Source organism: Schistocerca nitens, chromosome 2 (genome assembly GCF_023898315.1).
Source record: "Schistocerca nitens isolate TAMUIC-IGC-003100 chromosome 2, iqSchNite1.1, whole genome shotgun sequence".
NCBI lineage: Eukaryota > Metazoa > Arthropoda > Insecta > Orthoptera > Acrididae > Schistocerca > Schistocerca nitens.
Window position 1 is genome coordinate 746,764,434 of NC_064615.1, and position 25,904 is coordinate 746,790,337.

Consider the following 25,904-nt stretch of genomic DNA (forward strand, 5'->3'; position numbering starts at 1 on the left):
AACATCTTCTGTATCGAGGTAGGTCTGGTTATGATGGGTAACACGCAGGCTTGCATTATATTTTTGAAACATATTGTCGTGGAGACCTCAAAATAGGGGATAACTACCCGCCTTAATTCATAATAGTTCAAAACATGACGGGTGCTGTTTAAATAACCAAATAAGCTGGGTCCGGCAAATATAAACTGGAGACATTCGTTTCTCTTGGAGCCTTTAGACACAGACAGTCCATAGCAAAGCTGCACATACGGGTCTTATCTGAAAAGACGGCTTGGTGCCTCTACTGTGTCTAGTTTCGAATTTGAGCACACCAATGTCTGAGCGCCTTTCACTGCTACTGCGTCAAGGTAAGGCGTGCTGGATGTCCGCGGTTCTGCAGCCTGCGCGTGTATATAGTTGTTTGTTTCCGTACTCACATTACGTTTCGTGGCTGTACGATCCTTCACTACCAAGCCAACACTATGTTTATCCACTCGGGCGCTAGTCACGTGGGACTGCTGAGTTCCTGTATTGCACTGATTATGATCTGCGCCTACATGATTACTCTGCAATTCACAATTAAGCGCCTGTCAGAGGGTTCACCGAACCACCTTCAAGCTGCTTCTCCACCGTTCCACTCTCTAAACGCGCGCGGGAAAAACGAACACTTAAATTTTTCCTTGCAAGTTCCGATTTCTTTATTTTATTATGGTGATTGTTTCTCCCTATGTTGGTGGGCACCAACAAAATATTTTGACACTCTGAGGAGAAAGTTGGTGATTGGAATTTCATGAGAAGGTCGTGCCGCAGCGAAAAAACCTTTGTTTTAATGACTGCCACCCGAATTCGTGTATCATATCCGTGGCACTCTCTCCGTTACTTCGCGTTGATAAAAAACAAGGTCCCTTTCTTTGAACTTTTTCGGTGTCCTCCATCAATCTTGTCTGATGCGGACCCCACACCGCACAGCAGTACTCCAGAGGGGGACGGACAATCATAGTGTCAGCAGTCCCTTCAGTATACCCGTTACATTTTCTAAGTGTTTTGCCAATAAATCGCAGTCTTTGGTTTGCTTTCCCCACAACTTTACCTATGTGATGATTCCAATTTTAGTTACTCGTAATTGCAATCCCTAGATATTTAGTTGAGTTTAGAGCCTTTAGATTTCTGTGATTTATCATGTGAACGAAATTTTGCGGTTTTCTTTCAGTACTGATGTGAATCACTTCACACCTTCTTGAACCCATCGATGTCACATTCACGTGGCGGTTGTAGGATCCCGACCAGCGTTAGCAGTAATATTGCGGGACCGTAAACTTGACGGTTATGCCGGTGTCGGATTCTGACACCAGCCAGGAGACTTTTCTCCTTCTTTCACGATCCACGATATTATCTTCCCACAAACAAACGACATTCAGATACGATTTCCAAACGAGAAACCCAATGTGTAATCTTTTCTTATATATGAAACACAGAAGCCGTTACTCGCACCTACTTTACTAGGTTAAGCTGAAATGCTAATCATTTGCATAATGAAGCATGTACTGCAACACTTCATGCCAATTAGTTGCTGCATGTTGGGTTCGCGTGTTACAGTTTTTATGGGCAGCACAGTAGAAAATCCGCTTACTATGCTGTTCTTTCACTCGGGAATTCCACTATCTTCAATAGTGGCATTATGGCCGATGGAGTGGTAGCAGGCAGCAGAAAGTACTGTTTCAGCTGTCAGCAATCAGGAATCAGCGACGTCGGCATCGTGTAGGGAATGTGGCTAGCCATTAGCCGAGAGGAGGCAGCGATGCAGGGCTAAGTCTGGAAAAGGCATCCGTGTCCAGCCAGCGATGGGCAGTTTCCCGGAGGCGATGAGAGCTGCGCCGGCCGGCCGGAGAAACTGTGTCGTGTAGGAAAGTGGTGTGGCGTGGCGGAGCCCCGCGGAGATGCGGCCCGGACGGGGACGGGTAGAAAGCGGCTCACAGCCACCGGCCGCGGCCGGCCTGCCCGCTCATTAGTCTCAGCCGACCCGTCGGCGCGGACATCGACCGAGACCACTTCGTTGCCCCCGCCATCTAAGGTCAAACGTCGCAGACCTTGCTAAGTGATATTTCCAAACACTACGGCGAGTAGAAATACGCTGCGCAAAAAATAAGGATCACTTTCTCGAAAACCTATAATTGTCTCCCAATGCGACACGTATGTTTGAAATTTGGTTCAAAGGTGCGTACAACCCCGACCTCTAACGCTGCAAAACTGTGACGCCCAGCGACGTCACACCCGGGCTCGGCGGCGCTACAAACAGCAAGGTGTCGACACGTGAGAAAACAGGTCACAACTCAGAAGTTCATCTGAGCTGCAAAGTGGTTAATGACGTCGTATTGGCACCATATTTAACCACAATTCTGCTCAACTCCATCGTGGACATGTAAAACGATAGGAAGGCTGTAATACCCCCGTCTTATCCAATTTCTCATCTTCTTCCGATGTTTCTGAGAGGGAGACCACCCCGACTTTAAATTATGCGGTTTACTTATGGATGGCCGAGGGAAACATTTCAGACACAAAGCCGCTCGGAACCGAGTCTAAAAGCCCTCAGGAGGTGGCATAAAGTGTGTCAGTGAAACCACCCCTTCCCTCAGGGCGTTCATTCTCATACATTTCGCGGTCGAAAACGACATTTCGCAGTGCGATTGGGAACAGGACGACGTTCTTGACAACTTTCGACACAGCTGACACTCCTCCTCCCCCCACCCTCCTGGATGATTCAACCGTATTCTGACATCGAGGCCGGCCGCGGTCGTCGTGCGGTTCTAGTCGCTTCAGTCCGAAACCGCGAGACTGCTACGGTCGCAGGTTCGAATCCTGCCTCGGGCATGGATGTATGTGATGTCCTTAGGTTAGTTACGTTTAAGTAGTTCTAAGTTTTAGGGGACTGATGACCTGAGATGTTAAGTCCCATAGTGCTCAGAGCCACTTTTTTCTGACATCGAGGGACTGCAACACCATTGAACCAAACGACAAAGTGTCCCAGTAAACTCCTCAGTTTCGCAACACCCTCGGTGCCACCCTCGCAGCTTTGTTGAGTAAATTAAAAATGTACCTGTCAGAGGGCAGGCTACACCTTCGATATCACTTAGATGTGGTTGCCTGCCCCCTGATGCTACAGCAGCCGCGAGCCACCACTTAGCTGAATAGGTGTCGAAATCTCTGACAAGTACATTTTTCACGTGCTCAACAAAATTGGGTGGATGGCACCAAGGGTCTTGCCGAAGGGGGGTCTTAGAGGGATCCTTTGCCGTTTTATTCGAGTACATGTCAGTGTTGAACCGCACCTCCCTCCCCGGTCCCGTGATCACACTATAGGAGGGCGTGAAACAGGAGGGTGGAAAAGTATAAACACCCTTTCCTGCTTCGTATCCCGACAAGTTTCTTCGAATGGTTTCGAACGGTCCCGCATGCCCCCCCCCCCCACCCCCCCCCCCTCGTCCCCCTGTATAACAAGAGCAAAAACTGCGGTCGCACTACACTCCAAAAGTGTCAGATGACTTTGTGTGGTTGCAGCATCACGATGTCCTTAGAGTAGATTTGAATCGTCCAGGTGGTGTCAGTAGAGGCGAATGTTCTGTCTTCATATATATAGTTAAAGGCTACCCAGCCATTGACCTTCGTCTGTGCGGATGCGCACAGGTTGCCCAAACTCTTACGGGAATCGCCAAAGCGTGCGCGAGTAAAGAGTAGATGGGCAAATGTCTATAAGGTACTTTACATATGTAGAATTGTGGACAGTTGGGAATGTGAGTCTCACGGGAGGCGTGCAAGGGATAAGTCCCTGCAGTCGCGCTATTCATCTGTGTCCTCGGTGGCTCAGGTGGATAGAGCGTCTGCCATGTAAGCAGGAGATCCCGGGTTCGAGTCCCGGTCGGGGCACACATTTTCAGCTGTCCACATCGAGGTATACCAAGAACACCTGTCGGCAGCTGAGGGTTTCAGTTAGTCATCATTTGTTCTCAAGAACGTCCTCCGCTGCTCATACCACTACGAACTGTCGTTTTCGACCGCGAACTGTGTGGGAATCAACGCTCTAAGGGAAGGGGTGGTTCCATTGACGCTCTTTATTCCATCTTCTTACGGATTTTCGGATCGATTCTGAGCGGTGGTGTGTCCGAAATATTTTTCGTACATTCTTAGGAAAACTGCGTGATTTGAAATCTGGGAGTCGCGGTTCTGGCCTCCATCGCGGAGGCGTCGAAAGAACAGGGAATGTGTGTGAAAGGCGGTATGACGACCTTCGCATCGTGTGACACGTCCAGGATGGCGCTGGGCAGAACTCTGGTGAAATTTGGTGCCAATGTGACATCATTAACCCACATCACATTTCACATGAACTTCTGAGAAGTGGCCTCGATGTTTGTAGCGGAGCGGAGCTCGGAGGTGACGTCGCAGGACGCCTTGCTTTGCACCATTTCAGAGGAAGATTGAAGGCATCTTTGAGCCAGATTTCAAACTTAGACATCGCAAAGGGAGACAATTACGAGGGTTTCGAAAAAGCAAATTTTTTTGCCCAGTCTATAACATTAAAAAAAGCTGTTTCTTGTTGCAGGCTAGGAACGTGACACGATACACTAACAACTTACATCTGGGACTTGTTGAATCAGTAGAAGAAGGAAGTTAGAAATACATCTCTATCGGAGCCAATTTCCTTGACTTGGAACCAACTTGAACATCAGCCCCATGGAGGAAAAAAGAAACAACTTTCTGCCACATGGATTGTACTAACGTGCTGGTTTATAGTGAATCAAACCGTGAAAGATCTCTGCCTCTTTTATTTGAATTTTAGTTACTGCGGTCGCTGTGTCCCCTGCAGGCGGTGCCTGCGCTTGTTATGCTGCTGCTTTTTGTAACTTGGAGAGTGCTAGACGCAGAAGTGGGAACATGCCAGATACGAATCATTTCTGGCTGCCGATTCTGCGACCTCTGGTCTTCCATATTGGTAAGCACGGATGTAAATTTTAAGAGGTTCTTCATACATGTACAGGTAAATCGTGGGTAAATGACCTTTCACCGCATAAGGAACACTACACTGTTCGTTAAGAAAAAGGCACCATATGAGCGATAAGTGAGATTAGACCTCCGTTTGTGTATCCTAAGCTGTAATTAGCTAAATGAAGCACAGACAAGCGATCGATGGCACAATTACGGAATTATTATATACACAGACCGACTGGCACATCTGTAGTCGTGATGAGGGTTGACATGGTCACCCTGAAAGTAACAACAAACCAGTGTTTGAGAATACGTGGGAACCAAAGTATTCTTTGATCGCAAATTTGTTTTATTTGATTCAATAACCGGTTTAGATCGTTGTGATCATTATCAGATTGGTCTAACAACAAATGTGCATATTTATGAGCAAATATACACATTCTTTTTTAGATCAGTCTGACGACGACCATAAAGATCGAAATCGGTTACTGAATTAAATAAAACAAATCTGCGATCAAAATCTATTTTGGCGAATCGTAGAAGATACATATTAGAAGTGCGACCAGTTATGAATTTAGAAAACTAATTTTCAACTCATATTAAAAGTCTTCTACTGTTTTATTAAAGTCAATTCCTGCTCCAATCTGTACATAATTTTTGATCGATTTTGACTGCTAGTTACACCCTAGTTTAAATTTTTCGTGGACTCAGCTGACCCTCACTCATTACCGGCCAACGTTGTGATGATTTCTTCTTCGAGATGTGGAGTAAAACAAAAAACCCGGCAAGGCTTATTTAGTTATTTTCTCAGATTATTGCATTAACTGCAGACGGATCCGCCCAGCCGCGTGATGACGAATGAGGAGCTGTTTTGTGAATGATGGGGACTTAGTGCTGCTTAATATCGCAACGGCGATGAGCTCATTATGGATGTAGGATACTTTCGAACTGGACACGAATGTGACAAGTGCTAGTCGTGGACTTTTCTAACTAACTATCCATGTATTTGCCTGAAATGGCTGAACAAACCACAGAGTATCCAGATCTGGATTACTAGGCGGGGTTTGAAGCCGGCTCCTCTCAAGTGCTAGCCTACTGCCTTCATCGCTGTGCTCTGCTGATAGAAGGAGATGTGGAGGCTCCCTAAGAGCTGACAGAAGGAAATGTGGTGGCCCGGGATTCGAAAGGCGACGTTAAGGATTAGGAGAGCGGTATACTGTCCACCTGTCGATCCTCTACTCCTGTTCAGTGACGTCACGGGCACAGGAAAAAGCGATGGATTGTCGGCAGTTCAGTTATTGTTGTGGTACTCGCCGTCTTTTCTTTTATTTTTAAATTATATGATAACGGTTAAATCTTGAAGAAACATGTATCTACAAGTTACGTGGTTATTATAGATTTTAATCTTCTTACAGTCCATGGAGCTCCTGGTTTCCAAAACCACACAGGTACTGTAACAGAAGAAAAGAAGTTTAATATTTAAGATCCGGCGAAGGCGACCTCATTAGAGGCAACATAAGCTCGGAATGGGGAAGCGAACGAGCTGTCTCCTTTTCGAAGAGATTATCCCAGCTTTTGCTTTAAGCGACTTAGGGAACAAAGAAAAATAAATCAAGCGTTTTAAGAAGACAGGAGGCATAAAACAGGATGGCCGAATGGGGATTTGAACCGATGTTTTCCCGAATACGAGTGTCTTCGTGTTGCGCCACCTCGCTAGGAAGATACTAAAAGTCCTTCGTAAACGAAAATACAGTTATGTGTATACTGTTAGCGCGTTTGGGACATTTTACGTTAGATGTTTACTACCTTCCAATGCAGCGTCATTTTACTGCCTCTTACTACACGTCTTGCTTCAAGCAGTGTTGCTTGTTCCTCGTGAGACCCAGTCCCTCCTGAATATCGCACTCTTTTCTGTACAACCACTGTAGTTCCTCTTAGTGTGACTTTGTGTTTCCTGTGTTCATCCTCGACTTATTATGTACCGAGTGAGTTGGTTCAGCGGTTTTTTGCTGGACTCGTTTTCGGAAGGATCGAGATTCAAATCTCCGTCCAGATTTCTCATAGTTGCCCTAATTCACTTCAGATGAACGTCTGAATCACTTCTTCAGCAAGGGCACGATCGGGTCCCTTCCCTCAACTCACTAGCTATGTCAGTGTCGGCCAAATGTTAAACATAAGTTTTCCTTTGGCACAGTATTTCACTGTTTGAATCTTTATTGCTGTTTAGACTGCGAAAAGAATCTGTTATATTCTCTATCCCATTTCACTAACTCTTCCGTCAAAGGCGCACACATTTAAAAAAAATGTATCACATATCACTGTATTTACATCGCTTCTAGTACGTATGGTTTGGGAAACTTAGGCAACTGCATCATCCAGTGCAAAGAGTGAACGTCACGAAAAGCTTTACATTCCCTACATACAGAGATAACAGCTTTTTTAAAATTACACAAAGGCTCGTCCTTCTGATCGAGTCATGCGGATAAGTAGAGGTTTATCAGTTGTTATTCTAGATTTCCGCCCAAATATTCATCATCTGTTGTAGTTTCCTCGTCTTCATACATACGAGGTGTGGCTAGAAGAAAACCGGACTAGTACTGGTGAAACAATAAAACGAATGCAATAAGGCTGAAAGTCGCGTGGCCTGTCACGTGACTCTCGCTCCGTCTACTGCTCGAGTTTCATCTGCCTCCTGCACTCAGTCTGCCCGTGGCGTCTGTTTTAAGTAGTTGACGTTTTGTCTGTGCGTCGGAAAATGTTGAGTGTACGGAAAGAACAGCGTGTTAACATCAAATTTTGTTTCAAACTAGGAAAATCTGCAAGTGAAACGTTTGTAATGTTACAACAAGTGTACGGCGATGATTGTTTATCGCGAACACAAGTGTTTAAGTGGTTTAAACGATTTAAAGATGGCCGCGAAGACACCGGTGATGACACTCGCACTGGCAGACCATTGTCAGCAAAAACTGATGCAAACATTGAAAAAATCGGTAAACTTGTTCGACAAGATCGCCGTTTAACAATCAGAGCAGTGTCTGAGTTAACAGGAGTTGACAAGGAAAGTGTCGAACAAGTTTACCGATTTTTTCAATGTTTGCATCAGTTTTTGCTGACAATGGTCTGCCAGTGCGAGTGTCATCACTGGTGTCTTCGCGGCCATCTTTAAATCGTTTAAACCACTCAAACACTTGTGTTCGCGATAAACAATCATCGCCGTACACTTGTTGTAACATTACAAACGTTTCACTTGCAGATTTTCCTAGTTTGAAACAAAATTTGACGTTAACACGCTGTTCTTTCTGTACACTCAACATTTTCCGACGCACAGACAAAACGTCAACTACTTAAAACAGACGCCACGGGCAGACTGAGTGCAGGAGGCAGATGAAACTCGAGCAGTAGGCGGAGCGAGAGTCACGTGACAGGCCACGCGACTTTCAGCCTTATTGCATTCGTTTTATTGTTTCACCAGTACTAGTCCGGTTTTTTTCTAGGCACACCTCGTATACAGTATGCAAGAGTTCTTGACTCACATTACTATGATTTTTATGAAATAACAAGAAGTAATTCTAGCCTGTTGACAAAGAGAAGAATGAATATATTACGGACATGGTGATACTAAAGAAAGAAGAAAGGAGGAAGTTAAGATTTAACGTGGAAGTGGACCAAAATATTGAATTTGGCAAGGAGGAGAAATAAATCAGACATTTCCTTTTCAAAGACAACAGCCTGGAATTCGCTTTAAACGAGTTAGGGAGCTCATGAGAAACTTAAATTTGGATGGCCGGACGAGCTCAGAACCCCACTCCTTCCGAGAACGAGCCCACTGTCCTAACAACGCCACTTTGCTCTGCACAGATAAAAGAAATCTCTTAACCTCCACGAACCAATGCAAAATCTTCTTTCATCAATGAGATCTACGGCTTAAATTCGCTTTTATACACTGAGGTCACAAACGTCACGGGAAAGCGATATGCACCCGTAGACATGTCGGTAGAATCGAGTACACAGGGTATAAAAGGGCAGTGCACTGGCGGGGCTGTCATTTGTACTAAGGTGATTCATGTGGACAGGTGTCCGACAGGAATGAAACCAAAATGGTAGTTGCAGCTGGACTCATGGGGAATTCCATTTCGGAATTCGGTAGGAAATTCAATATTCCGAGATCCACAGGGTCAGGAATACCTAATTTCAGGCTTTGCCTCTCACCACGGACAAAGCAGTGGCCGACGGCTTTCACCCGACCGAGAGCAGCGGTGTCTGCATGGAGTTGTCAGTGCGTGAAATAACCGCAGAAATCAGCGTGGAACGCATGACGAACATACTGTTAGGACAGTGCTGCGAAATGTGGCATTAATGCGCTTTGGCAGCAGACGACCAACGCGAGTGCCTTTGCTAACAGCACGACATCGCCTGCAGCGCCTCCTCCTGCGATCGTGACCGTATCGATTGGACCCTAGACTACTGGAAAATCGTGGCCTGCCCATCGAGTCACAGTTTGACTTGGTAAGAGCTGATGTTAGAGTTCGAGAGTGTCGCAGACCCCTAAAAGCACTGTGCAAGGTAGTGGTGACTCTATAATGGCTTTGTATCATAGCGATATGTCGTGCAGGTGTGTTGTTGTTGTGATACATAAACATAAGTTTTCCCTTGGCACAGTGTTTCACTCTTTGAATCTTTATTGCTGTTTAGACTGCGAAAAGAATCTGTTATATTCTCTATCCCATTTCACTAACTCTTCCGTCAAAGGCGCACACATTAAAAAAAATGTATCACATATAACAGTATTTACATCGCTTCCTGTACCGATCGGAGTGTCACCTCTGATTGTTGTTTGTAAACATACACAGCTACCATGTGCGCTACCTACGGATAGAACGCCGCACTCGAATGGATTGTTGTTGTTGTTGATTTGGGTTGTTAGAGACCAAACAGCTAGGTCATCGGTCCCTCGAACTGATAGCAGCATTTCAGTTTAAAGGAATGCGCCAGACCATTAGAGACGTCTCTGGAACAGTAAAGTGAAGATCCATCATGTCACGAGGGACAATTGCGACCTATGTCTGGGGCCGTACCGTCACGGTACGCGCAGAAGGGCTGTCAACCAGGGAAGTTGCTCAACGTGTGCATCGGAAACAGAGATGTGGTGTGGACGTGCAGTCGGTTCGTATTGACAGGTAATGTTTAGAACTTATACCACCCAGGCCGTCCACGTTCGACAGGTCCATTGTATAATACTTTATTTATACAACCAGTTTCAGTCGTTTAACCATCATAAGGTTCATAAAAGTATTCACAGCATCATGTCAGGCGAAATATAAAATATTTCTCGTCAGGTGATAAAATCATGAATAATACAATGTTATATGCAGTAATATAAATTAAACTGAAGCGTCAAAAAACTGATATAAGCATGCGTGTTCAGATACAAAGATATGTAACAGGCAGAATACGGCGCTGCAATCGACAAGGTTCAAATGGTTCAAAAGGCTCTGAGCACTATGGAACTCAACTTCTGAGGTCATAAGTCCCCTAGAACTTAGAACTACTTAAACCTAACTAACCTAAGGACATCACACACATCCATGCCCGAGGCAGGATTCGAACCTGCGACCGCAGCGGTCTCGCGGTTCCAGACTGCAGCGCCTAGAACCGCACGGCCACTTCAGCCGGCCAATCGACAAGGCCCATATAACAAGTGTCTGGCGCAGTTGTTAGATCGGTTATTGCTGCTGCAATGGCGGTTTATCAAGATTGAACGTGGTGTTACAGTCAGCGCAAGAGCGATCGGCCACAGCAACTCTGAGGTAGCGATGAAGTGGGGATTTCCTCGTACGACATTTTCACGAGTGTACCGTGAATATCTGGAATCCTATAAAACATCAAATCTCCGACATCGGAGCGGCCGGAAAAAGAGCCTGCAAGAACGGGACCAACGACGACCGAAGAGAATCGTTCAACGTGACATAAGTGGACCCCTTCTGCAAATTGCTGCAGATTTCGATGCCGGGGGATCAACAAACGTCAGCGTGCGAACCATTCAACGAAACATTATCAATATCGGCTTTCGGAGCCGAAGGCCCACTCGTGTACCCTTGATGACTGTACGACACAAAGCTTTACACCTCGCCGTGGCCCGTCAGCACTGACATTGGACTGTTGATGACTGGCAACTTGTTACCTGGTGGGACAAGTCTCGTTTCAAATTGTATCGAGTGGATGAACGTGCACGGGTATGGAGACAACCTCATGAATCCACGGACCCTGCATGTCAGCAGGGGCTGTTCAAGCTGGTGGAAGCGCTGTAATGGTGTTGGGCGTGTGCAGTTTGAGTAATTTGGGACCCCTGATACGTCTACATACGAGTTTGACAGGTGACACGTACGTAAACACCCTGTCTGATCACCTTGTACGCATTATTCATGGTTTTATCACCGGGAGATAGCGGTTTTTTATTTCGCGTAACATGATATGAATATTTTTATGAACGTGATGATGGTTAGACGATTGAACTAGTTATGTAAATAAGGTATTTCACCAGCAGCTCAAGGCGGTAACATGACATTTTTCAAATACAGAAGAGCTTTGCGGTACCATCTCCAGAAAATTGTAAGGCGAGGTCATTCGACACTGAGTATTCTCGACACCGAACATTCCTTAAGTTGAAACTTCCTGGCAGATTAAAACTGTGTGCCCGACCGAGACTCGAACTCGGGACCTTTGCCTTTCGCGGGCAAGTGCTCTACCAACTGAGCTACCGAATCACGAGTCACGCCCGGTACTCACAGCTTTATTCTGCCAGTACCTCGTCTCCTACCTTCCAAACTTTACAGAAGCTCTCCTGCGATCCTTGCAGAACTAGCACTCCTGAAAGAAAGGATATTGCGGAGACATGGCTTAGCCACAGCCTGGGGGGTGTTTCCAGAATGAGATTTTCACTCTGCAGCGGAGTGTGCGCTGATATGAAACTTCCTGGCAGATTAAAACTGTGTGCCCGACCGAGACTCGAACTCGGAAACTGAATGCTTAAGGAAACTGAATGAACCATATAAGCTTTTTCCTCGCGCGATTTAGTGAAATCACGGGCTAGGTAGATGTGACTGACGGGCTTTGTTGATCCCCACAACTTCCAGATACGAGTCCACTGTGTTAGTCACTGCGCCACTGCCATCCGTTTCCGGTTTTGGCGTCTCAAAATTTATCGTTAAGACATCCACTCACGTATTTACGTGTAAAGACTTTTTCTGGTACTGCTTGACACTTAAGTTATGAATAGCTATTTTAACATAACGATTGTCTCTAGATATCAAAGGAGCCAAAATGACAGGAAGCGACTGTTTCGAAATTAGTCACGCAACTGAACACTATATGTTTTTGTCAGACATGACTCTATTGAAGGTGATACGTCAGTTGGATCCTGTATCCTGAAAACCGGTGTGCCTATCCAGCTATTAGAGTAATGTGGAATGAGAACCATGAAGCAAATTGCCTTTTTTCGCATAACAAAGCATTCCCACACGTAACAGGCGCATTATGTATAAGCCAACTAGGTTGTGGATGTAGAAATTGATATACTCATAGACATCGAGTTACACTAATAAGAAGAATGCAAGATCTTTAAATCTTCATAATATATTCTGCGAAATGCAAAATGCAAATAAGACACTGGCAAGTTAATGATTTGTGTCGGAACATTTAGCTCCTAGGATCGTTCGGATGGCGGAGATGGGCACACGAATGGCAGAAAATCCGGGCACGAATTTAGGCCAGGCTCATTGTTCTAATGTGTGCGGAATGGTAACAGTCTCTTCACAGATTTCAGCTGTCAACAGTATGTTGCTACACTGTCACTTACTTGTTTCATAAGTGCGGCTGTCAGAACTTCCGATAACGGCGTTCTGTGCGAGAATGGCGTTAATATTCGCTCTTGCGTCATTGACACGGAAAGCGAACGACACTTGGTCTAACAAGCTGCTGTGACGTACTTAATACGTTATTTCTCGACCTCATAATCATTTCGTGCCTTAGTTTTCGACTTGTATCAATGCAGTATGTGTGGGTTATACTGCTGTTGAATCAGCAGATTGCTATTTGATTTTATGGTTAAAGCCATGGTAAATGTGTAAAGCTACTGCAAATAGCTGTCGATGAATAAAACACAGACCTTTACTAATCTATGATATTGTCACTGAAGAAAACAAATGCAATTTAATATTCACATCTATATTCATACGCTACCCGTTACAGCATCATGACTTGCAGAGGGTTTCTCTTACAAGTATCCCTGCTCAATTTATTATTCCCCGTCTACGTTTTCTTGTCTCTCTGATTTTATCGTTCTGGTCTTTGCACGTTACGTACGTAGGATGGAAAAATGTGCATTGCGAGTTACAGATGCTGCATCATATAGCAAGGGGAAAATGGCATCATTGTAGTTTTAGATTGAGAATCAAGCGTATTACAAAAACGTGCGGTGCAAAATAAAAAAAAAAATTAAGGCCCCTACTTTTTCCCAAGAGAGCATAGATACTGCATCACCAGATGCAAATTCCTCTAATTGGAAAGAAAATACGAAGCTAGTTGAACTTAAGCTACATGTTAAGACTACGAACATTACTTTGTTTGCTGTGTGGACTGTTCTGCTCTGATATATCTCTCGAGGTCTTCCCAGTCGTAATGTAGCATGGCTTAAAATTTTTTTTCGGAACGCTTGATAAGTACAATATTGCCACCTCACCGAAAAATTAGGGTACGTTGTCGGCGGTGATCGAGCCACATGCTGTGGTGGTGTTTCAGAACGCCTCAGATATGATGACTGATTGCTAAGGTTCCCACTGGAAATTTACTCGCTGGCGTTATAAAGCGCTTTCTCCATTACCTATGGCACAATAATGTTCAACTATCGATATGAAACTTCTTTTCTCGATGCGTCCTCCACGATACGACTCGGGATTCACAGTCCGGATAACGTCAACATTGTGAGGCCCTATGTTTTTTAAACTGGAATTTATATTGCACCAAAAACAGTTTTTATATTCCATTTAAATGCAGGCAGGACAAAGTTAACGGATGTAATCAGACGATGAAGCGGAAAATGTGGTATGTGAAGACTGCTTGTCTCTCTATCTTCTCAAAGCATTGAGTCATCCCCGTAGATCGTTTAAACTTGTTCTTGACTTTTTGTGGCTTGTATACTAAAAGAAATCAGGCGATGGGAAGACAGTTGGTCAATGAAGGTAATTTCTTTATCTCCAAATACGTTTACTCACTTTGTTAAATAAGTACCTTAACTGCACAAATAATACTGGATCAGCCTTTCCGCATCGGACTCAAGAAACAAACAAAACAGTTCTGGCAGTATGGTGATGTACCAGGAACACAGTGAAGTACAGGATCCTCGAGAAGTCCTGTATAAAGCAGGTTTCTATCGAATCTATATTGCCGATATCGCCATGATGTCGGATTAACAATATAATACTGGCGATCGTTACAAATATATTGTAATGAGGAAGTTGCATGAACTACTAAGTACATCTGGATTACTATTTGTAAGCTTTTGCGAATTATAATAATACAGAGTGTCTAGTGATGGAGACCTAATCCAGCGCCATCATGCCTCAACAAGCTGGATAACTCTGTCCATCTACTGCATGAACCACTGATGCTTCTTGGGAATTGGTTTGGCAATGTGTAATATGCTGGCTCTTCCTTCATGATCGTTTGGTTGCAAAAGGGGCACCAAATGTATAACGACAATAATACACTGCCTGACAAAAAAGTAAAGTACCCGTAAGAGGAAGAGAAACGAAATGAAACTTCACGGGTTGAGAAGGCATATGACGTTATTTTAGTGATTGCAAAATCAAGTCAGTTCTATAAAGAAATTGGTAGTATGAACGCACTCAGCGGTATGATGTGGCACCCTTTCCGGCCTGGATGGATGTAGTGTTTCAGTTGGGAAGGGTGTCATAAAGCAAACTACCCGCAACTGTTCAGCACGGAAGCTCCAAAGGAACTGTTATAGGCATGCATAGTCAAATACAGAGACATGTAAACAGGCACAATACGGCGTTGCGGTCGACAGCGCCTATATAAGGCAAAAAGTGTCTGGCGCAGTTGTTAGATCGGTTATTGCTGCTACAATGGCAAGTTATTAAGATTTAAGTGAGTTTGAACGTGATGTTATAGAGAGCGCACGAGCGATGGGACAGAGCATCTCTGGGGTAGCCATGAAGTAGGGGTTTTCCCGCACGACTTTTTCACGAGTGTACCGCGAATATCAGGAATCTGTAAAACATCAAATTTCCGACATCGCTGTGGCCGGAAGAAGATCGTGCAAGAATGGGACCAACGACGCCTGAAGAGAATCATTCAACGTAACAGAAGTGCAACCCCTCCGCAAATTCCTGCAGATTTAAATGCTGGACCATTAACAAGTATCAGAGTGCGAACCATTCAGCGAATCAACGTCGTTATGGGTTTTCGGAGCCCACTCGTGTACTTCTGATGGCTGCGCGACATAAAGATTTACGCCTCGCCTGGGCCCTTCAACACCGATTTTGGAGTGTTGATGACTGGAAGCATGTTGCCTGGTCGGACGAGTCACGTTTCAAATTGTATCCAGCGGATGGGAGCGTACGGGCAGGGAGGCCCGCCCGGTTAGCCGTGCAGTTTAAGGCACGGCTTTCCGGATTGGGAAGGAGCACCGGTCCTCGGCACGAATCCGCCCGCCGGACTTGGGTCGAGGTCCGGTGAGCCGGCCAGTCTGCAGATGGTTTTTAGGCGGTTTTCCATCTGCCTCGGCGAATGCGGCTGTTTCCCTTATTCCGCCTCAGCTACACTATGTCGGCGATTGTCGCCCAAACAAGTTATCCACGTACGCGTACACCACACTAACTCTACCATGCAAACATAGGGGTTACACTCGTCTGGTGTGAGACGTTCCCTGAGGGTCCACCGGGGGCCGAACCAAACAATAACGCTGAAAGATTGGGATTGGTGTGGGGCGGCGGAGGGGTGAAGTGAACTGCGGTAATCGTCGTGGGGTTGTGGACCACTGCGGCTGCGGCGGGGACGGAGCCTCTCCGTCGTTTCTAGGCCCCCGGTTAACATACAATAAAATACAATACGGATATGGAGAGAACGTCTTGACTCCATGGACCCTGCATGTCAGCATAGGCTATTCAAGGTGGTGGAGGCTCTGTAAGGGCGTGGGGCGTGAGCAGTTGGAGTGATATGGGACTCCTTACACGTCTATATAAGACTCTGACATGTGACACGTACGTAAGCATCCTGCCTCATCACCTGCATCCATTCACATCCATTGTGCATTCCGACGGACTAGGGAAATTCCAGCAGGACAATGAGACACCCTACACGCCGAGAATTACTACAGAGTGACTCTAGGAACATTCTTCTGGGGTTAAACATTTCCGCTGGCCACCAAACTCCTCATAAATGAAAGTTATTGAGAATATCTGGGATGTCTTGCAACGTGCTGTTCAGAATAGATTCCACCCCCTCATACTCTTACGTATTTATGGACAGCCCTGCAGGATTCATGGTGTCAGTTCCCTCCAGACCTACTTCAGACATTAGTCGAGTCCACGCCACGTCTTGTTGCGGCACTTCTGCGTGCCCTACATGATATTAGGTAGGTGTACCAGTTTCTTTGGCGCTTCAATGTATCTAGTCCTTGATGTCTTGGATATTGGCACCGTGTCGGAGTTGACGTCCGATCTGATCGCACACACGTTGTGTCAGCGACAGATCTGGGAAGCTTGCAGGCCACAGGAGTACCTCAACATCACTCAGGCAATGCATAGAGACTGGTGAAATATGTGGACAAGCATTATGCTGTTGATAAATGGCACCACGAAACTGTGCCATGAGAGGTATCACATATCTATGACATGCCGTTGTGTCTCTCTCAATCACCAACAGCCGTGACATGAGGTCATGTCCTATGGCTCCACACACCACGACGCACGAAATGACGCCACTGTGCCTCTCCAAAGCATTGGACGTTGGGAACTCTTACTAGATCGGCACCATATTCTCCTACGATGGTCATATGGGGTAGTGCGGAACACAGTGTGATGTCATTCATCAAATGTCCATAGTTCCCTGTCATGGCACCACTCCAAACTCAGTCGTTTGTGTTGTGGTGTTAACGGAAGCCTACACTTGGGACTGTAATTCCGTAATCCGGCCGCTGTCAGAATCCGACTAATGGTGTGGGATGACACAGACTCTTGCAGGGAGCCCATTACTGGATCTCAGATGGCAGGTTCTGATATGAAAGGGTTACAATGTGTCTGGTGCTCAGTTCTGCTACCCTCCCTTGTAGTGTTCAGAGGTCGTCAACCGGAACCTTGACGACGCGTATGCCTGTCCTCACGTTCCCATGTTGTCAAATGTCGGACCACTGTGAAGTCCGAGCTCCCCACTGTTATAACCAGGAATAACACAATAACCTCTTCAGTCTGGTTTATTAAATCACAAATCACTTTTTAACAATTATGTTAGCCAAGCGTCTACCCAGGCTCACACTCAGAAGTAATGCATAATTAAAGTTTGGTTATACCAATGTCCAAATGTGCATGGTGGGGTGCACGTCCCGTAATTATTTCCAAGTCCAGTGAAATTCAGTCTCCCCAAGTGAAGTCGCAAGATTTCCGCCGAGCAGCCAGGTAACATCGAGTGGTGCGGCGAGTCATCCACAAGCAGCTGGAACACGGCGTACTGCACGTCCCGATGAGAACTGTCGTTTGCGGCGGCGGCCGCGTTTATATAAGGCTTGCTAGTTAATGGAGCCGTCGGCTGGGGTCGCTGTTTTCCAGGGAAAACCAATCGCAATGTTTCCTGGCGTAGCCAATTGCTGAGTGCTGACAAACGCGCGCGCGCGAAGGCGGCCAGCGATGGTAGCCGCGAGCCGCCCGGAGAAGTGCGGCCAGCGATGTATTTCTCGGCCACGTAAGGGAGCGTGCGTGTGAAGACGGCCAGCGATGGAAGCAGCGGGCCGCCCAGAGAAGTGCGGCCAGCGATGTACACTCCTGGAAATGGAAAAAAGAACACATTGACACCGGTGTGTCAGACCCACCATACTTGCTCCGGACACTGCGAGAGGGCTGTACAAGCAATGATCACACGCACGGCACAGCGGACACACCAGGAACCGAGGCGTTGGTCGTCGAATGGCGCTAGCTGCGCAGCATTTGTGCACCGCCGCCGTCAGTGTCAGCCAGTTTGCCGTGGCATACGGAGCTCCATCGTAGTCTTTAACACTGGTAGCATGCCGCGACAGCGTGGACGTGAACCGTATGTGCAGTTGACGGACTTTGAGCGAGGGCGTATAGTGGGCATGCGGGAGGCCGGGTGGACGTACCGCCGAATTGCTCAACACGTGGGGCGTGAGGTCTCCACAGTACATCGATGTTGTCGCCAGTGGTCGGCGGAAGGTGCACGTGCCCGTCGACCTGGGACCGGACCGCAGCGACGCACGGATGTACGCCAAGACCGTAGGATCCTACGCAGTGCCGTAAGGGACCGCACCGCCACTTCCCAGCAAATTAGAGACACTGTTGCTCCTGGGGTATCGGCGAGGACCATTCGCAACCGTCTCCATGAAGCTGGGCTACGGTCCCGCACACCGTTAGGCCGTCTTCCGCTCACGCCCCAACATCGTGCAGCCCGCCTCCAGTGGTGTCGCGACAGGCGTGAATGGAGGGACGAATGGAGAAGTGTCGTCTTCAGCGATGAGAGTCGCTTCTGCCTTGGTGCCAATGATGGTCGTATGCGTGTTTGGCGCCGTGCAGGTGAGCGCCTGCATACGACCGAGGCACACAGGGCCAAAACCCGGCATCAAGGTGTGGGGAGCGATCTCCTACACTGGCCGTACACCACTGGTGATCGTCGAGGGGACACTGAATAGTGCACGGTACATCCAAACCGTCATCGAACCCATCGTTCTACCATTCCCAGACCGGCAAGGCAACTTGCTGTTCCAACAGGACAATGCACGTCCGCATGTATCCCGTGCCACCCAACGTGCTCTAGAAGGTGTAAGTCAACTACCCTGGCCAGCAAGATCTCCAGATCTGTCCCCCATTGAGCATGTTTGGTACTGGATGAAGCGTCATCTCACGCGGTCTGCACGTCCAGCACGAACGCTGGTCCAACTGAGGCGCCAGGTGGAAATGGCATGGCAAGCCGTTCCACAGGACTACATCCAGCGTCTCTACGATCGTCTCCATGGGAGAATAGCAGCCTGCATTGCTGCGAAAGGTGGATATACACTGTACTAGTGCCGACATTGTGCATGCTCTGTTGCCTGTGTCTATGTGCCTGTGGTTCTGTCAGTGTGATCATGTGATGTATCTGACCCCAGGAATGTGTCAATAAAGTTTCCCCTTCCTGGGACAATGAATTCACGGTGTTCTTATTTCAATTTCCAGGAGTGTATTTGGCGGCCGCGTACTGGAGTGCGTTGTTCGGTGTTCGTTAGAAGTGGTGTATACCACACCAACCAATATGGATATAGCGCGATTCGACCAGCCGACCAAATGGGTGCCCACAATGAGGCTCGTTCCGAACTGTCAGATGCTGATAAAGCTGTCTCATAGGGACACGCGTCTTATCCGTATCCTTCACAATGATCGCTCAACGTCTGATGCTGTTCACGTCTCCTATATACAGTACTAATACAGTCTGATGTTCGTTCTATATGTAGAGAGAATTGCAACTCTAATCATATACATATCGGCCGATGGTGTGTACGTGTCAAAGTTCCACTGGCATCAGACAATACCTTCTGGGTGCGCCACTCTTTTGGCAGGCTGTCTATATTAGATGATGTGACTGCGGTAATATCGGAAGCTGCTTCTGATCTCTGAAGGCTTGGAAGCTGTAGCAGAGCAGCAGGATTGTCTGCTGGCCTCGGTAGTGTGTTTTTGCAGGGAGACCTGAGCAGTACAGGCAGGGACCAGCTAGCGGCGCGGTCCGTCTAGGGAGCGGAGGTGTCAGAGGAAACCAGGGCGGAGACGTCCGCAGCCCGCTGCCCCAGCGCAGCCGCTGACAGGAGGTACTCCACGGAATTGACCGACCTGCTAAACCGTTCAGTGTGGCCATCAGTATCACACAGTAAAATTTACTGCCACCTGTAGTTCAAATGGTTCAAATGGCTCTGAGCACTATGGGACTCAACTGCTGAGGTCATTAGTCCCCTAGAACTTAGAACTAGTTAAACCTAACTAACCTAAGGACATCACAAACATCCATGCCCGAGGCAGGATTCGAACCTGCGACCGTAGCGGTCTTGCGGTTCCAGACTGCAGCGCCTTTAACCGCACGGCCACTTCGGCCGGCTGCCACCTGTAGTCGGCTGGTCTCAAAAACAGTGAAAAATATCTTGAAATTGAGAAGAGGACGAAGCATATTGTTTTACTCTCCCTGAATAATGTTTCGTTTGGAAACATTGTTCGTCCAGTACATGTAACACGCTTACCTGTTTCTAAACGGAATTTATAAGACCCTTGAGTCTAGCATACCGTCTGTTTTCAAATATATATCTGTTCATTATGTTATTAATTTGAAGTGTTGATTAGTTTAATTGAAGTTTCTGCAGTTCGAATTAAACTCCCAAGATCATTAACAACATTAAAAAAAATCATAATGTGAGTCGTTCATTTATTCCGCATATTTTAATTTTTGCTCCACAGTACCAAATAACTTGATGAAGAGTGCAATCAAATAAAATCTAAAGCAGTCCATTTGCTGTTGGACACTTGTCCAGATTGGAAAAGTTGTACATGCCAGTCCAAAAATATTTACTTAGAATTTTGTATTTGTTAGCGATTGCTGAAGTCGATTTCTTATTTAGTTGTCGCACATGAAACTCTTTCAATATTCTAAATATAAGTCTTCTCTCAATGGGTTGTTATTCTTAAAAAAAGACATTTTTGCATAATGGCTACAGTGAATGTCCAAAATTTTACTACAAAAACAGTTTTTTGACGTCCATAAGCGCTGACAAATTATTTTCTTTACATTATACGACGCGTTCCGAGGAATTGACCTTCGTCTTCAGGTAGTTACTCCAAGAGCTTCAAAGAGCCGCTGAAGTGAGTGGATGATGTCTTGAAAAGAGATCATAAGATGAAAATCCAGAAAAAATGAATTCATAAGAGGTCGAGGGAATTAGATTAGGAAAAGAGACACTGAATGTAGCAAATCAGTTTAGCTATTTGGGCAACAAAATAACTTACGGTGGCCGAAGTAGAGAGGATATAAAATGCAGAATGGCTTTTACAAGGAAGGCATTTCTGAAAAAAATATGGAATTATTGAACGTCTGATACGTATAAATTTGAATGTTAGGAAGTCTTTTCTGAAGGTTTTTGTCTGGAGTGTACCCTTGTACGGAAGTGAAGCGTGGGTGATAAGCGATTCAAACAAAAAGACAATTTGAGCTTCTGAAACATAACATTATGGAAGAATGCAGAACATTTGTTGGGTAGATCGAATGACTAATGAGGAGGTACTGAATGGAATTTGCGAAAAAAGGAATTTTTGGCATGACTTGACTAAAAGATGGGATCGGTTAACAGAACTGACAGAACATATACCGAGACATCAATGGACAGTTAACTAGGCAACTGAAGGGAAGTAAATGTGCTTGTTGGGGACTGCGGCGGTTTGTAGTGGGGGACATAAGCATGAATACAGTAAGCAGGTTGAAATAGATACAGGTTGCAATAGCTATTCAGAGATGAACAGGCTTGCAAAGGATAGAGTAGAGTAGACAGCTGCGTCAAACCATTCCTCGGACTGAAGACCGCTGAAAGAGTGTCATGTCTGTTTCTAACTCTAGTAGTACTAACAATCAGGATCAGGAACGCCCTCGTTCATCCCTTCGGAAAGCATTTTTAATACACAAAATGAAGCCATTTTGATCTTTGTATTAGATCAGTGACTCTTTGTATCGGATTATAAAAGTGTTTGTCTTGGTTACATGCTACTTAATTAAAGTTTAGTTTCTGTGTCGGCTTTGCAGACGTCATCAGATCTAAGAATTTGAGCAGCGAAGACTATGTACTGACTATGCGCCTACCTGTCGCCACTGTAATTTTTAAATCTAATGGTGGCTGCAAAATCGACACCGGTAATCAATTTTAATAAAGTAGCATGTCACCAAGGGACTGATGTTCACAATTGAAGTATTGTAAGACGCTAGAATCACGTATCTCTCTCTTTTTTTTAAAAAATCTGTAAGTCGAACAGTGTGACGCAGATGTTAGACCACTGGACTCATATTCATTCATAGCAGGGTTCAAATCCCCGTCCTGCTACCCCTTGGTAGTCATAAATCAGCTAAGGGTAATTACCGGATTTTTCCTTTGGAAAGGACACGGCCGATTTCCGTCCGCATTCCTATTGTATCCGAGAATTACCCAACGAGTGGAGTGGGGAAGTGGTTCGGACGTCAGACTGACATTGAAGAGGACAGTGGTTAAATGCGCCACCCAGCCCTCCAGATTTTTCTTCATTGTTTCCCATATTCCTTAAGGGAAATACCGGGATGGTATCCCTGAAAGAACGGGGTCCATTTACTTTCCATCCTTCCAGAATCCGATATTGTGTTTCGTCCTTAATGACCACAGCGTCGGCGGGACGCTAAACGATAATCTTCCTTTCTAAATAACTCGTTGCCCACGGCAAATTAAACAGTAATCTCCCTTTCCTTCCGAAGTCCATTCAATAAAAGGCTGTACGGTCAGCACAGAGAAGCGTACTCCTGCGACTGACAGGCGCGTTTTGAACGACACCGGCTGAGGTGCTGCTGGTGATACTGGGCTAGACCTAGCAGTAAGAAGGAGAGGCGCATAATATTGCCTCAAAAAGAGCGATTATGATAAGGTAAAGGAGGTTCTGGGCACAAGAGCCACATCAAATAAAGAAATAACGGTATGCAAGAACAGAGAATGGCAAGAAATCGGGGACAGAGCAGAAACAGCAAGGAGAACTTATCCGTTCTTTCCTAACATAAAAGAAAGATCAAGAATGTCACACATTTTCCAACCAAGTTAGCTATACTCTACCTGTCGAGACATTGTCCATATCTCAGCTTCTTACTAAAAATACGCCAACGCATCACAAGCACTTGTAAATGTGGAGCAATTGGCACACCGGATTATCGTCTGGGAATGTGCCACTAGACAGCATGCTACAGATCAGGACAGGAGTGTCTTTGGTAATACAGCTGTGTATGACATAATAAAGAATAAGAAATGTGGCATGAGCTGAACTCCCTGACAACTAACATGTCAGCTTATGAACTGCTATCCTACATCGCGGAGTGACAAGTAGGAGGAGGCCATACAACACGACAACGAGAACATCCACCTGCAACCGCTTTCCGGATGCAGTGAGGAGATGAGCCTCGGGGAGGTCCAGGACGGATTTCCTGAGACCCTGACAGACGTCTCCTAATCTCTACACCTTGGGCGGCACATCAGCGCACCCCCTGTGAATCCTGATTTCCACCTCCGCGTGTCACGAGCTAACAATCTAGACAAATGAGAAATCTAACTCGGTTCTGATACAAAGTACTGTAGTGCAATGAAGTGCTGTGTAGTGTTGCAGTACAGAATCATAAATTACAAAATTTGTGATCCAGCAATGCAGCATAGCGTGGGAGACCAGTAGCACGTGCCTTCTGGATTCCAGATGGACACGTATCTGTGCGCCTAATTTCCAAATGGAGTGTGTAGTCACTTTTTTTCTTTCTGAAATTTTTTCTTCTTGAATTTTTTTATCCACATATTTCAAGTAGATTTTCCCCTTAAAGACCATAATGGTTAGTTATACTAATAAATTTGAAATTATGTTAAAATATTGTATGCTATATTCACGCAAATTCATGTGCAACATTTCGTCAGTTCATGTACTGTACCTAGATAACAGACAAAAAGAAAATAGCAAATGCATAAATGAAGAATAATTTACTTACGCTATGAAAAGGATCCTGTATGCGAATAGTAAAAACTATGTTGGCTCTTGATAACTGAGACCGATTCTTCCTGAATTTCGTGTCAGTTATTAACTTTCGCGTCTGCAGAACTTTAAGATCTATTCTTGTCAAGCATTGGGAGGATTGTATGCTTACTCGTATTTGCCATCTTACTTATTCCCAAATGGACGTAACTTCTTACCGTTCTTCCCTGAGTTCAGAATGGGCATACTTCAGTTTCAAATTTACAACTGAAAGTGTGTCTGTATTCTTTCGCTAAAAGTTAACAAATACTCGAAATAGCTTATCAAGTTTACACAATTATTTTTAATTAAAATTGTTTTTCAGTGTTTTGAAATTAGTTGTTTATCTCCTGTCGAGACACGGCATTATCTATAAATTTAGCACGCGGTGACAACTCCTAATGTAGTTGTCTTGTAGGTGCATGGTACGATAACGTGATATAAACAAACTTTTTGACCTTGAAAGTCATGACGTGCGTTCTGTTGCGCGGTATCATTTCGGCAGTGGCATAATGGAAGTTCCGTGTTTTGTTGTTGACAAATATGAATTTAGTTTCAGAATCAATAAGGTGTTGGTGTTACGCATTTTATTGCGGCTTTTCCAACTAGCCAAAACAGCGTCAGTTCATTTGCGTCATAGGAACAACTGCTGTTGTCTACAGAACAGAATATAATGAGGTGCACTGAACTAACACTGTTAAATTAGATTGAGAACAAAGATTGTACATTTGATCATTGTAATCATTATACAAACACAGTAAATACATTTTATATCCCGAAAAAACACGTTTGTTTGAAAATTTTGGGAGCGAAATTGTGTGAGAAACCGAGAACTCACAATGAAGGCAGAAAATATATTTAAGATATGATTCACAGATCAGTGTACCGTCAGATATGCGAACTGGCTTCCTACCCTACGGAGGTGGTGCGCCCTTGTACGAAGCCGACGTATCACCTGCCTTACTTTCACTGCACAAGTTCTGAGGTTGCGATCCGGCTGGTGGCACATGCACAAACTCTGAATGAAATGACAGGCCGAGGAAGAGGTTGGTTGGACAGAAAATAAATATCCAACGTGTCTGTTAAAAGCAGTCTATATTTCTGAGACACTGTGCCTTCTAATTAAGTTTGTATACATCAGTATCATATTCAGAATCAAAGTGAGACACACATCACATCAGTACTAATTCGGAGTAATCGTCTGCACGCCGTACCCTCTATGCACTAGCGACACCAGTGGAGATAATTCAACAGGCGAGCACTACACTCTCACACTGAATCACGCCGGAACAAAACAAGCTGCCACGCTGGACTTTATATACATGACAATAATATATTTAAGGATGGCACCAATCATCCCAAGATTCTCCTCTATTATTTCATTTCTCCACTGTCACGACCATAATGCCATCCGCAATTATCTACCAACAAAATGAGAATATACACAGCAAGATTGAGAGCATAGACCGACTTACCAGTGAATTTGTGAGACGTGACATACTAGAAAGACATAACCTTTGTTCATTTGATCTAGCAACGACTAAATCTGCAGCTGTTGTCACATTCAGAATAAAACTTTTGTGCACCATTAAAAGTCAGTTCCTGCGTAATTGTATTTGGTTTTACTTTGCAACATTAGATGAATTACCAATCCAGCTTAGTACGCCAGGGGGGATGGACTGTCTCCAACAACATGGTCTGCTCACACCCAACCCCCTCTACGCTCTTCCTCTAACAAGTGGACAATACCCCTATTTGTAAACTTTTCTCCATTATTTTTACTGACGGACTGCCACATTTCTCAGAGACATCAGGGACAGCGATTAGTCCATTCTACTGTTTCCAAATGGTTTCTCTAACCTCAAACTACGTTCTAGTTCTTAGTTTCGCGCCGGCCGCTGGTGGCCGAGCGGTTCT

The 25,904-nt window shown here is 45.4% G+C and overlaps 1 non-coding gene across 1 annotated transcript; it reads left to right on the forward strand.

The window, feature by feature from the left end:
• Positions 1-3,826: 3,826 nt before the first annotated feature.
• Trnat-ugu (transfer RNA threonine (anticodon UGU)) lies at positions 3,827-3,900 on the forward strand. Its single transcript has one exon. It is a non-coding gene; the product is annotated as a tRNA-Thr (tRNA).
• The last annotated feature ends 22,004 nt before the right edge of the window (positions 3,901-25,904 follow it).